The sequence below is a fragment of the Lolium rigidum genome, chromosome 7, assembly GCF_022539505.1.
Source record: "Lolium rigidum isolate FL_2022 chromosome 7, APGP_CSIRO_Lrig_0.1, whole genome shotgun sequence".
In the NCBI taxonomy this organism is placed as follows: domain Eukaryota; kingdom Viridiplantae; phylum Streptophyta; class Magnoliopsida; order Poales; family Poaceae; genus Lolium; species Lolium rigidum.
In genome coordinates, this window is record NC_061514.1 from 332,735,375 (window position 1) to 332,747,825 (window position 12,451).

Below are 12,451 nucleotides of genomic sequence, written 5' to 3' on the forward strand. Positions count from 1 at the left end.
ATGGAGAGGGCTTGGGGACTGCATAGACCAGCGCAGTTCAGGGACCTGGGTGAGAACAGGTTTGTGGTGAGGTTCTGCTCTGAGGGTGATTGGAAGCATGTGATGAAGAATGGTCCGTGGCAATTCGATTTCAACGTCGTCTTGCTCAGGGAGTATGATGGCTCCATCCGCCCTTCCGATATGGTCTTCAACTCGATGGAGATTTGGGCTAGGGTTTTGGACTTACCCATGGACATGATGAACAGAGCATATGGGGAGCTGTTTGGTGATTGGATTGGGAAATATATTTCGGTTGAGGTGGACGAGGATGGTTTTGCATGGGGAAAGGAACTTAGAATCAGAGTGGCTGTGAGAGTGGATCAACCACTGCTGAGAGGGATTAATCTGAAATCATCTGATGATGAGATTGAGGGGAAGTGGTTCGATATAAAGTACGAGAAGATCCCGCATTTCTGCTTTGACTGCGGATGTCTGGTTCACCCAGCTGAGGGGTGCCGCGCTGTGAAGGACGATGTCAGGCAGTGGGGTGAATGGTTAAGGGCTTCCCCGAGGAAAGCTCAGAAAGCTGCGCCAATGGCGCGACCATCGGTGTCTCTGGGCAGCTATAGCACAAGGTCTTCCAATTCGGAGGTTCGTGGACGGGATGGCATCTCTGTGCGGGACATTCCGCCGCGAAGGAACCTGTCAAACGAGTTTGCTTACTCGAGCTCATCACGCACTGGCGGGGGTGAGCGGAGGAGGGAGACGGCTGATGTCACTAGTCCAAGCAAATGGCAGGGGTCGCGGGAGGTTGTTCAGCAAGAAGAGTTTACTGAGAAGAGGAGAGCGGCAGGGAAGAGCAAGGTTGGCACTTTCTCGCGGCGTCCGAGGCTGCCTCCGGGGACTACTGATCAGAACCTTCCCCTTGTACCACTGGGTACGGGGGGGAGAAAGAGGGGTCCCAAACAGGTGTGGATGCCGGTGCAGGTGCAGGTGGTTGGCGAAGGGAGCTCTGAGTCTGTAGGCAAGAGGCAACGTACGAGCTCGGTCTTTGACAGGATGGAAATAGCTGAAGATTATCCTGAGGGACAGCGGATGAACTCGGTTTTCAACAGATTAGAAGACCCTTCGGCGGACCCTGCGAGGCAGGGCCGCCGGGCGCAATGAATATACTATCGCTGAACTGCCGGGGATTGGGGTTGGCCTCGGCAGTAGGAGAACTTAGAGACCTGGTTCGGTCTCTCAACCCAGAGGTGGTTTTTCTCTCTGAAACGAAAATGAAGGCAAAAGCTATGGATAGAGTGAAATGGAGTTTGGGCTTCAGGAATGGAGTGGCGGTGGAATGCAAGGGCAAGGGAGGCGGACTAGCGCTTCTGTGGAGGGATGGTGTTGAGGTTTCGGTCCGACCATGGTCGCAGTACTACATAGATGCTACTATCAAGAGGGGTTCGTCGGAGTGGCGATTCACTGGAATCTACGGTGAACCCCGAGCGGACTGGCGGCAGAAGACCTGGGACGTCCTCCGATATCTGAGGGCTCAAGACAACCTTCCCTGGCTCTGTGCGGGAGATTTTAACGAGATAGCGTGGCTCGATGAGCAACTGGGGGGTGGCGAAAGGAGTAGTGCACGCATGGAGAGGTTTCGGGATTGCCTGGACGACTGCGGACTGGCAGACTTAGGTTTTTCAGGGTACAAATATACTTGGAATAACAGAAGGGAGGGAGCGGATAACATTCAAGCGAGGCTGGACAGAGGCACATGCAATATGGGTTTTTCGGAGCTCTTCCCAGCTACAACTGTGGAGCACATCATGACGGAGGAGTCGGACCACCTTGCTTTGTTGATTCGAGTGATGGAGAGCATTCCCAATGATCAGAATGCTCCTCAGCGTATGTTCCGATTTGAAGAGATGTGGACTCGACACGAGAATTATAATGCGATGGTGGAAGGAGCTTGGGAGGCGGAAGACAGGGGCGAGAGAGGTTTACAGGCACTATGCAGCAAACTGAAGCGGGTCACAAAGAATATTCAGGCTTGGAGCCGAGCCAGTTTTGGTTCGGTGCGAAAAGAGGTGAAACGTCTACGAGAAAGGCTGGAGGCTGCGAGGCATAGGGCTCTGATCTCTGGCTGCTCGTTAGAAGTTAAGGAGGTGGAAGGGGAGCTACATGAGATATACGAAAGAGAGGAGATTATGTTTAGACAGCGATCCAGAGTGGAATGGCTCAAGGCAGGGGATAGAAACACCCGATATTTTCAAAATCGTGCTTCTCATAGGAGGAGAAAGAACACTATCAATTTCCTCCGGCGACCTGACGGCTCTCGGTGCTCGACGGATGAAGGAATGCGAGCACTGGCTCGGTCTTTCTTTGGTGATTTGTACACCTCTGAAGGTGTTGATAATATTAACGCTATCCTTATGAATGTGGAACAATCTGTGACCGAGGAAATGAACTCAAAGCTACTGACGGCATTCTCTGACGACGAGATTGAGAGGGCGTTGTTTCAAATGGGCCCAACAAAATCTCCAGGCCCGGATGGACTACCTGCACTATTCTACCAACGTCACTGGGCGGTGGTTAAGGGAGAGGTTTGCGGGGCGGTGAAGGATTTCTTGATGGGTGGCGATATTCCCGATAACTTTAACGATACGGTCATTGTGCTGATTCCGAAAGTGAGCTCACCGGAGCTCCTTTCTCAATTTCGACCCATAAGCCTGTGTAATGTGCTGTACAAGATAGCGTCGAAAGTGATGACCAACAGGTTGAAATTGATTCTACCTTTGCTGATTTCGGAAGAGCAAAGTGCATTTGTGCCCGGTAGGCTGATTACGGACAATGTCTTCATCGCTTACGAGTGTGTGCACCATATCAGAACTAGAAAGAGGAAGAAACTGGCTGTGCGCGGTGAAGCTGGATATGACTAAAGCCTATGATAGGGTGGAGTGGATCTTCCTGGAACAAATGATGCTGAAAATGGGCTTCTCACAAGGCTGGGTCAACATGGTGATGAGGTGTGTCCAGTCGGTGCGCTTCTCGGTCAAGCTGAATGGTGGGCTATCGGGTGGTTTTACACCATCTAGGGGTTTAAGACAGGGAGATCCGCTGTCCCCATATCTCTTCCTCTTTTGCGTCGAAGGTTTCTCAACGTTGCTCAAGAAGATGCAGTATGAAAATATGCTGAAGGGCGTTCAATTTGGATCGGATGGGCCGCACATTACCCATCTATTATTCGCGGATGACAGCATTGTGTTTCTTGAAGCAACGGTCGAGAGCCTGAGCACGCTGAGGAGGGTCTTACAAGATTATGAGAGAGCCTCGGGTCAGAAGGTCAATCTCCTTAAATCATCCATTTTCTTTGGTGATGGCTACTCGGATGAGAGGAAGGGGATTTTGAAGCAAGCTATTGGGGTGGAGGCCGAAGCACTAAGTGAAAGGTACCTAGGTCTACCAACAGTGGTGGGCAAGTCGAAAGATGGGTGCTTCCAATATATTATGGAGAGATCGGGGGCCAAGGTTTCTGGGTGGAAGGGTCAGGGGTTGTCAAAGAAGGGCAAGGAAATTCTTGTGAAATCAGTACTACAGGCTTCTCCTACGTACCCAATGAGCTGCTTTAAGTTTAATAAACGACAATGCAAGAAGTTAAGTTCAATAGCCTCCGATTTCTGGTGGGGCGATGCAGATGGTTCGCGACGAGTTCACTGGATCTCGTGGGACAAAATGTGCCAACCTAAAAAGGCGGGAGGCATGGGCTTTCGAAACTTTGAGGTTTTCAATCAGGCTCTTTTGGCGAAGCAGGCGTGGAGACTGCTTACTGTCCCGGAGTCGTTGTGTGCAAAGGTACTCAAAGCCCGCTACTTCAAACACTCGAACATTCTTCGTGCTGGCTGCCCCGGTGGAGGTTCATTCTCATGGCGGAGCATTCTCCACGGAAGGGACTTGCTGAAAACTGGCCTGATTTGGAGGATAGGAAATGGCAACAGTATTGATGCATGGAAAGACAATTGGATTCCTAGAACCGGGATGCAACGACCACTGGGTCGTTTGCCAGAGGCTCCGGTGGAGGGGGTAAGAAGTGTGGCCGATTTGCTATCGGAAGATGGGTTGGCGTGGAATGAGGCGAAGCTGCGGCAGTACTGTTTTGGTTTCGATGTGCAGGATATTCAGAAAGTAGCCATTGGAGGGCCTGATACGGAAGACTGTCCAGCTTGGAATTATACGAAGAACGGTGTCTTCTCTGTCCGGTCCGCGTACCACTTCCAAATGAAACAGAGAAGGCTGAAGGCGGGTAGGAGTGAGTCCTCCTCCTCGGTCGACGAACACAAGGGATGGTTGGCTCTCTGGGGTGCCAACATACCAGGGAAGGTTAAGGTGCATATTTGGCGATTAATTCGCAATGGGCTGGCGGTTGGGTCAGAGCTGCAAAGGCGATGGATTAAGGCAGGGGTATTCTGTGTTGCCTGTGGGAGGGAGGAGACAATTCTGCATAGGTTCTGGCTGTGTCCTCATGCCCAACAGGTTTGGCTCCAAGTCAACAAGCAGGTCACCTGCGGATCACCGCCCCCGGTGGAAGTGCGTAACCAGAGCTCGTTATCTAGCTGGATGTTGGAATGGTTAGCGTCTGTACGAGAATCGGAGCTGGACATTACTTTGATGACACTCTACCAAATCTGGCTAGCAAGAAATGAAGCACGGGAGAATAAGGCTATCGAATGTCCTGAAACTGTGGGTAGACGCGCTGTGGCTCTAGTTGAGGAGTGGCTGGGGATTCATGCACAGGTCCATCAGGTGAGACCAAAACCGAAGGAACGGTGGCGACCTCCAATGTCGGGCTGGGTAAAGGTTAACACAGACGGAGCTGTGGCGAAATCATCGGATAAGGGTGGCGGAGGTGTGGTCGTTCGAGACCATGATGGAAGGTTCCTTGCGGGATCATGCCATTTTTTCCCTTCGTTGTCAGGTCCGGAGGAAGCCGAGTTGCGGGCGTGTGAGCGGGGAATGGACCTGATCAAGAGACTCAAGCTGAAGAACGTGGTGTTGGAGCTCGACTGTGCTGCGGTGGTAGCCAAGCTGAATAGTGTGGAGATGGACAGATCGACTCAAGGGTTGTTGATCGAGAAGCTGAAGAGGGCGCTCAAAGAAGTGGATGGGCATGTGATCAAGTGGGCAAGGCGTACGGCGAACACGGTGGCTCACAAGTTAGCTCATGAGGGTTGCGGCGTAGATGGTAGTAAAACTTGGTTTTTATTTCCCCCTAGTTGTATTAAAGATGCTTTGGACATGGACCTGTTGGTTGATTAATAATAAGCGCAACCCCTCCCTCAAAAAAAAAAACTGCATCCCATATATTTGCATGGACCTAATATAAATGAGCTGGCTGCTTAATGGAAATAAAAGATGTGCATGAATCGGACCCAGTTAGAAATGTACTGCGATTGAGGGTGCTAAGTACAAACTAGTTTAATCCAAGAGTTGGTTATATATACTCTTGATGGACAGATGCTTAAATTACAAATACAAATTGCTACGAAATAAAGATTTGAAAATAGCTAAGAGAGGATCAGACTGTCGGATATAAGTGGTCCCAACCCTTACCCCTGTAGTATACATGCGCTCACACACTTTCAGCCTACGACGACTATAACGTCAACGACGTACCTACACCTAGAAGCTCTTACCGACCAACCCGCCGTTCTTCACCAAGACTTTTCGAAGACTCCTCAACTAGAGGTACATCACCAAGACCGCAAGATCAATGTTATGTGCAAGACTACGAAGATCTAGCATGCAACACAGAGACACACCTACCGTCGATGCGTATATATATATACTGAAGTCCATTCGTCCAGGGGAGAAGGTAGTAAAATTATGCCAAGTCAATGTCGTAAACTCCAAAGCAATATGTAAACGTCATTGGGTGCATCTATAAGCCCATCAAGTTCATATAGTCTTGTAGTATCTTGTGATTACAATGATAGTAAAGTCTGAGAGAAGTCTTCATGAACATGGTGTCTTTGATCAAATTTTTTTAACCCAAACCCCTTGCTGAACAAACACTACAAGGATAGCGGTGGTCTATGGTGTTTTCATCATGATGCTAGGTGCATGTTTCGGCCCTAGTAACGACACGGATCTGTGATGATTCGTCCCAATTATTCGCCCGGCTGTTCGAGGGCCAAAAGCCCGGTTACACGCTACGTTTTCTTCATTTCTTTATGCAAATTCGTTGCAATTTTTGTCCCATGCACTGAAGCCTGGTGAAACATTTTGTCCCATGCCAAAATGTCGCAGATTTCTCACGGGACATTTCGTCCCCAGTCGATCCGTTGCACGTTTCGTCGCGCATGTTTCCCGGGCCAAAACGTTAGGAATTTCATCATGGGATGTCTTCGCTTTTTTCCCAATGACCACGCTGTCCCTACGTCGACCTCGACTCCTTCCGTGCCTGCTGGCATCATGGTTTGCAAGGCTCCAACAGAGAGAAAGTAAGTAAATTTCCTAGAAAAAACAACATGACACATGATTCGAACCAATGATCTTTGTCTGGAAGAGTATTGGTGCAACCGCTAGAGAAGGAAACTCTATGTGTTTACAATAACCACTTCATATTCTTTATACACAATATGTTGATCACAATGGAAAAAAATGCATGGAACTTTCAGTAACAATCAAACACAACATATTGACAAGAACAAGCATGAATACAATCACAATATGCACAAAGCATGGAATCCACAATCACAGCCTAGTAACATGAAGATCATGAGGCTAACTGACATATATACATAATGAGGCTCACACGAGATTACTAGATCAGGTTCACTAACAATTTTAGTACTAAATACAACATAGACCAAGTACCTTCACAATCATGGACTACCCCCATAAACAAGCCTTTGGTCCAGGTAAAAAACATGAAACATCAAGCCATGCAACACATCATTCATGACGATGGGGAAATGACACGAAGATCCAGAAAACTATTACCGAGATGCTGGTTGAGGTATGAGTTGTTGTACTTATATAAATAAAAGTACTGGTATAAAAGAATACAGTTAGTTGTTGAATCTAGTTTAAAAAATATGCATAGAAGAATACATTTATAGCTGTTGAGCATATATAAAAAATGTACATCGAAAGATTTAAAGAGCCAAATCTCAAATGTTTACGATCTTAGCCTTCCTGGTGACGATACTGAACATGGTTATCTTGCATACAAAGCAGGGAATTGGTGGCTTGACCTGCAACTTGGGCTCTGAGAAAAGAAACTAGGTCAAGAGCCATATCTACATTGTTTCTAAATACAATGATCGTCAAAGTCCTCAAAGCCTAACATTTTGGGACCTAAAATTAAAATTATTAGTAACAAATGTGTAATTGTATAATAATGTAGCAAAGGATGCAAGATAGCCAATTTCACACCTATGCAAACAACCACCAGTTTCACAACTTTCTCCAATCTGATAGAATGAGATGATGAAATTGTAGATATTTGCCCAATTCCTTGACTCCCAAATGATAACCAGATGAAGAGATTCTCCTGGCTAATTCTTGGCTCTAACACGATGACCAAATGTGGGTTTCTTAGCTAATTCATGGTATGTAAATATAACACCACTGCAGCAGCATCATCATATGATCCGCTCCTAAACTACTTAAGAGAGCTAATTAGAGGATCTCCTCTTAACTCTATTGGATTCCTTAGGTTCTAGGACCTCATCATAAAATTGTATATCAAGGATTACTGCATTGGTGAGAAATGGAATAATGTACTTGTCGATTTTATCCTAAAATAAAGATATCTTATATATATATATACTAATTGGAGACTCCCATCAAGCCTCCACGTTAATCCTAGATATAGAACCTAATTATCCGTCCGATATATTTAAAAGTTGTGTGCAGCCGTCGGATGATTAATAACTCACCACGTTTTTTCCGCGAGGCTCAGGTTATACGTGTTGTGTTAGGACTCTCCATTGTCTGCCAAAAGAACATCTCTTTTGCTTTGGGTCTCCCATCCCGTAAGCAAATCATCAAGAGACCCAGGGCTAAATCCAATCTGATCTTCCCGATCCTTTCCATCTTCAATCACTAAATCCCGTGAGCTTTTCCAGGTGCTAGCAACTAGCGGCCCCAAAAAGAAATCACGTGTGCCAAGGAAGACAAGCAGCTACAGAATTCAAGTCACAGTTGCTCCTCTAAAAATATTCAGGATCGCTCCAGGTCATAAGAAATCTGATGATTTGATCCCTGCATATTGTACGCCAACAATTTGAAACAGATTAAACTGTCATCATCGTCGGCATGGTGGCCGATTGGACGAACTGCGTTGCCACCGTAGGCAGGTAAACCCTCATCCATAAAATACCTGCACTATATTAAGTTTCGTTGAGTTCATTAGCAGAATTTCACAAATTAACAGTCACGGTTGCTCCTCTAAAAATATTCAGGATCGCTCCAGGTCATAAGAAATCTGATGATTTGATCCCTGCATATTGTACGCCAACAATTTGAAACAGATTAAACGGTCGTCATGGTCGGCATGGTGGCCGATTGGACGAACTGCGTTGCCACCGTAGGCAGGTAAACCCTCACCCATAAAATACCTGCACTATATTATAGTTTCGTTGAGTTCATTAGCAGAATTTCACAAATTATGTTACGTCTTCCACAAATAAATAGAAACTTTAGGTATAGCAAATACTTCTGAAGACAGATTATGAGCCGGAGGAAAGAAGATGATCACCAGTTCTCCACAAATCAAAAGAGTTTTGCGCACGCACATGATTCTTCAAAAGTGGCCGCCGAGGCTGTTGTTGATATTACCAAGGAAAATATTCGTAATATCGTTCCCGACCTAAGAAAAACAGTTGTTATTGCTGCAGGTTCGTTGTGGATCTACAGGTCGTTGAATCACATAGATTAACTCATAGATGCCACCAGCCAACGCGTACACCGCCATGATGGGATAAAACAGAGCATGATGAGTCACATGCAATTTCATCGGAGATTGTATGACAGTGGAGACCTGATGAAATTTATCAACCAAAAGTGCTTAAGCAGCTCTCATGTGTGAATGGAAAAAAGGATAGTCCGCTGATGACATGGGAACATCCATACTATTGCCTGAACGGTGGGGGCGGCAAGTACAGAGCGACATACCAACACTGCAGTAGATGTATTTCCAATATTCAATTTCTAACAATTGGTATGATATTTCCTTTTAAGTCTGATATTTATAGTTTGGAGCTGCCGTTTAAAGAATATAATATGAAAGTTGCAGCTATGAGCTTTACATGTTTTTCATCAACTACAACTATGAGTTACCTAGATTGCTAATGGTCACACACTGTTACTTAAATAAGTTTTCCCTAAATTATAAAATTATTCCTTCCATCACCTAAATATGAATATTTAAAGATGCATGACTAACCTCATTATTTACCCGATTGCAAAAAGACACTAGAATCTTCATCTTTGGTGTTGATATTATGTTACTTAGCTAGATGATGTAAATGCATGGCCTAATTATTTATCAAGCTAAAATTGCTTTTGTAGATACAACTCAAGTCTCCACTTATGTAGGCACCGTGTTGATACATTTTTGTGTGTGGCAAATACACACATAAATCTACTGCGTGTAAGGACATGGGGGTCGTCGTGTGCGATTTTCAGATCATGCTGCTTGGCTTTCTCTCTAAACATGCACATACTCCAATACCTGCTTCTAGGCTGATTCTTTTGTGAAATAAAATATTGGTTGCTTCCTTTTGGGTCTGTTGTACAATTAGATGATTAATTAATATTTTATTGTAGCCTGGAGATGATTTCGCTAGGAAAGTGAAGGAGGAAATCATATTTGTGCGTTGAAACTTGACAAATTGCAGGAGGCACTCTCGACAAGCTACATCTATTGATCCATACAAAATCAAATGCCGCATCTATTCAAGTGGTGCACCATATTGTTGGAGACTTTACTCGGGATTTAGATGACATGTGCCGCAGGTTTGCAGAATTATTTTTAACAGCGGCAGTGGGACATCTAGGCATGACAATAGAACAAGATTTAGTTTTTTTTTGTAACTTACAACTACTATTTTTCACTGATCTATTATAGCGCAAACCAGGCTGGGAATGACATGATACTATCATTTGTGTGTTGTAGCTTTGCTGCCGTTTCAGATGAGGTAACACAGCTTGGGTTTTCTTTTGAATACCAAAAAAAAAAATGATCAGTTCAAACTGAGGCACACAACATGCATGCTTGAGATATCTACAATTTTACTCAACACTAGAACGATGTAAGTAAATATACTCCTTCATTAGTTGCATGTAATGTGGATAGTATGAAAAGTATATAATCATATATTTCCATAAAATATTATTTGCTGCCAAATATTAATTACTTATTTACTTTGGAAGACTATTTTCTGCATTTTTCACTACGATGTTATTACTATTTGCAAGAATATAAGGAACATTACGTAGAAATACCATGGCAAGAAAATAAACCATTGATGACGAAGACAAAGTTTGAACATGTATTTACGCTTTAACTAGAATATCTTGATCCAAACATACGATTCAGTTAATTAAAGAAAATATGGATCACAATTCAATATAGGCCTGCTAAAATAAGATTGAATAGATGAAATAAATTCTCAGTTGTTCAAACTCGCAACTAAATCATGCCTAATTTTTTAACTAAATAAATTTAATATATCTATGTGTGGAATATATGTAGCCCGTGCGATGCACGGGTTGATGACTAGTTGTAATAATTAGAACATTGCAGTAAATAGGCATTGCACCAACTATACATTGCAAAAAATAGACATTGGCTTTAAATCACTAGTAGAAAACATGACATCAGCTCCATATGGTAACACCAACTGGGACTAAAGTCCTCCATGCGTCAAGCGCTCAGACGTTGATGTTTCTCTTTCGTGGTAGATAAAAGGGTCGTTTCTCAGCCGCGGTAGAGGTTTAGGGTTTTATGTTTTCCTATCTCGATGCTACTACATACAACAATCAAGGAACCATTACACAACATCGTCATGCATATAGATAGATTCATGAATACAATACATGTTTATGCGTATACAATATAAGTCATCATACGATCCGTATTGTCCAACTCCATTTTTAGCTGTGACCTCCCTAAGTAAGAAACCCACCAATTCCTCTTGAATTGCTTGTACGTGATCCTCTGATAGGAGACCGTCCTGCAGAAGTTCGATCTAATTTAAAGAAGGGGATCAATATATATGAATGAAACTCAACACAATTGATGGTAATAAAATAAGATTGTGAATATTGTTTTCGTACATGAAGGCTTTGTAGAATTGTTTCCCCTGATGACAAGTCATCTCTCCACATAAATTATAACCATCTAGTTGCGTCAAACACTTTATGACAATAGAGTTCAATCAAAATAATAATCAAGCATGATAATGGTATTGAAACAAGAATCAAGGAGATTCTTAGACCTTACTATAGTACTACTTACATCGTAGTATCGAAATGTAAGCTCATGTTTCCATTCACCCATAGCAGCCTTGATAAACCGTTTCTAAAGTGCCCGACAAATAAAAAATTAGCAAAGGAGTTATTAATTACTTGATATCGGGAAATGAACGGAAGATACCGATATAAGGTGATAATGATTGAAATTACCTCTTGATCATTCCAATCAGGTCCACCCATAGCTCAAGGTCTTTACGTTTCGAGTCCATGACAAGTACTATTCCTTTGTTAATCTGAATGACTAGCAGAATAAAGTGGAACTTGCACACACATAACTCGGAGGATTACACTTAATGTTTAATACGCGAAATAAAATGTGTACAAGAGAGTAACACTCACTTGAAGTTGTAAGGAAATAGTATTTTCATTTTGGTTTCTTGTTTTATTTAAAACTTTAGCAACTAATCATCTATGTCCTTGGCGTATTTTTGTACCTTACTTCATGAATGGTATTTGGGTCAATGAACCTAAGGTCATAGATTTGTACTCTTTTGCATTCGAGTATCTTCATTCTGCATAATAGCGTAAAAAATAATATGGTGAGGATAATTATTCATGCAATGAACGAGGTGAGCTAGAGACTTAATTACATAAATAAATCATTTACATACAATAGCAACTGATGCCCGTCGCGGGCTGCGCCCAGACACGGCACCGAAGGTGCACAAGCACGTGATGCACTTCACATAGCGTCCATCTATCTGATCTGCTAAGTTTATTTTGCATAACAAGAGATAAAAATGGGGTCTGCTGCACCCCGCACCACCCATAACCCTAAATCGGTGGACGTGTGAGAGCAGGAGGTCCGTGGTGTAGCGTCTCGGCTTCGACGCCCGTTGCCGCTTATGCGTCGTCCTGGCGTTGAAGCGTCGAAGGGTGTTAGGGTACCCAGGATTCGTCGCTCGTTGACAAGGGATTAACTTGTCAATGCCTACGGATTGTAGAC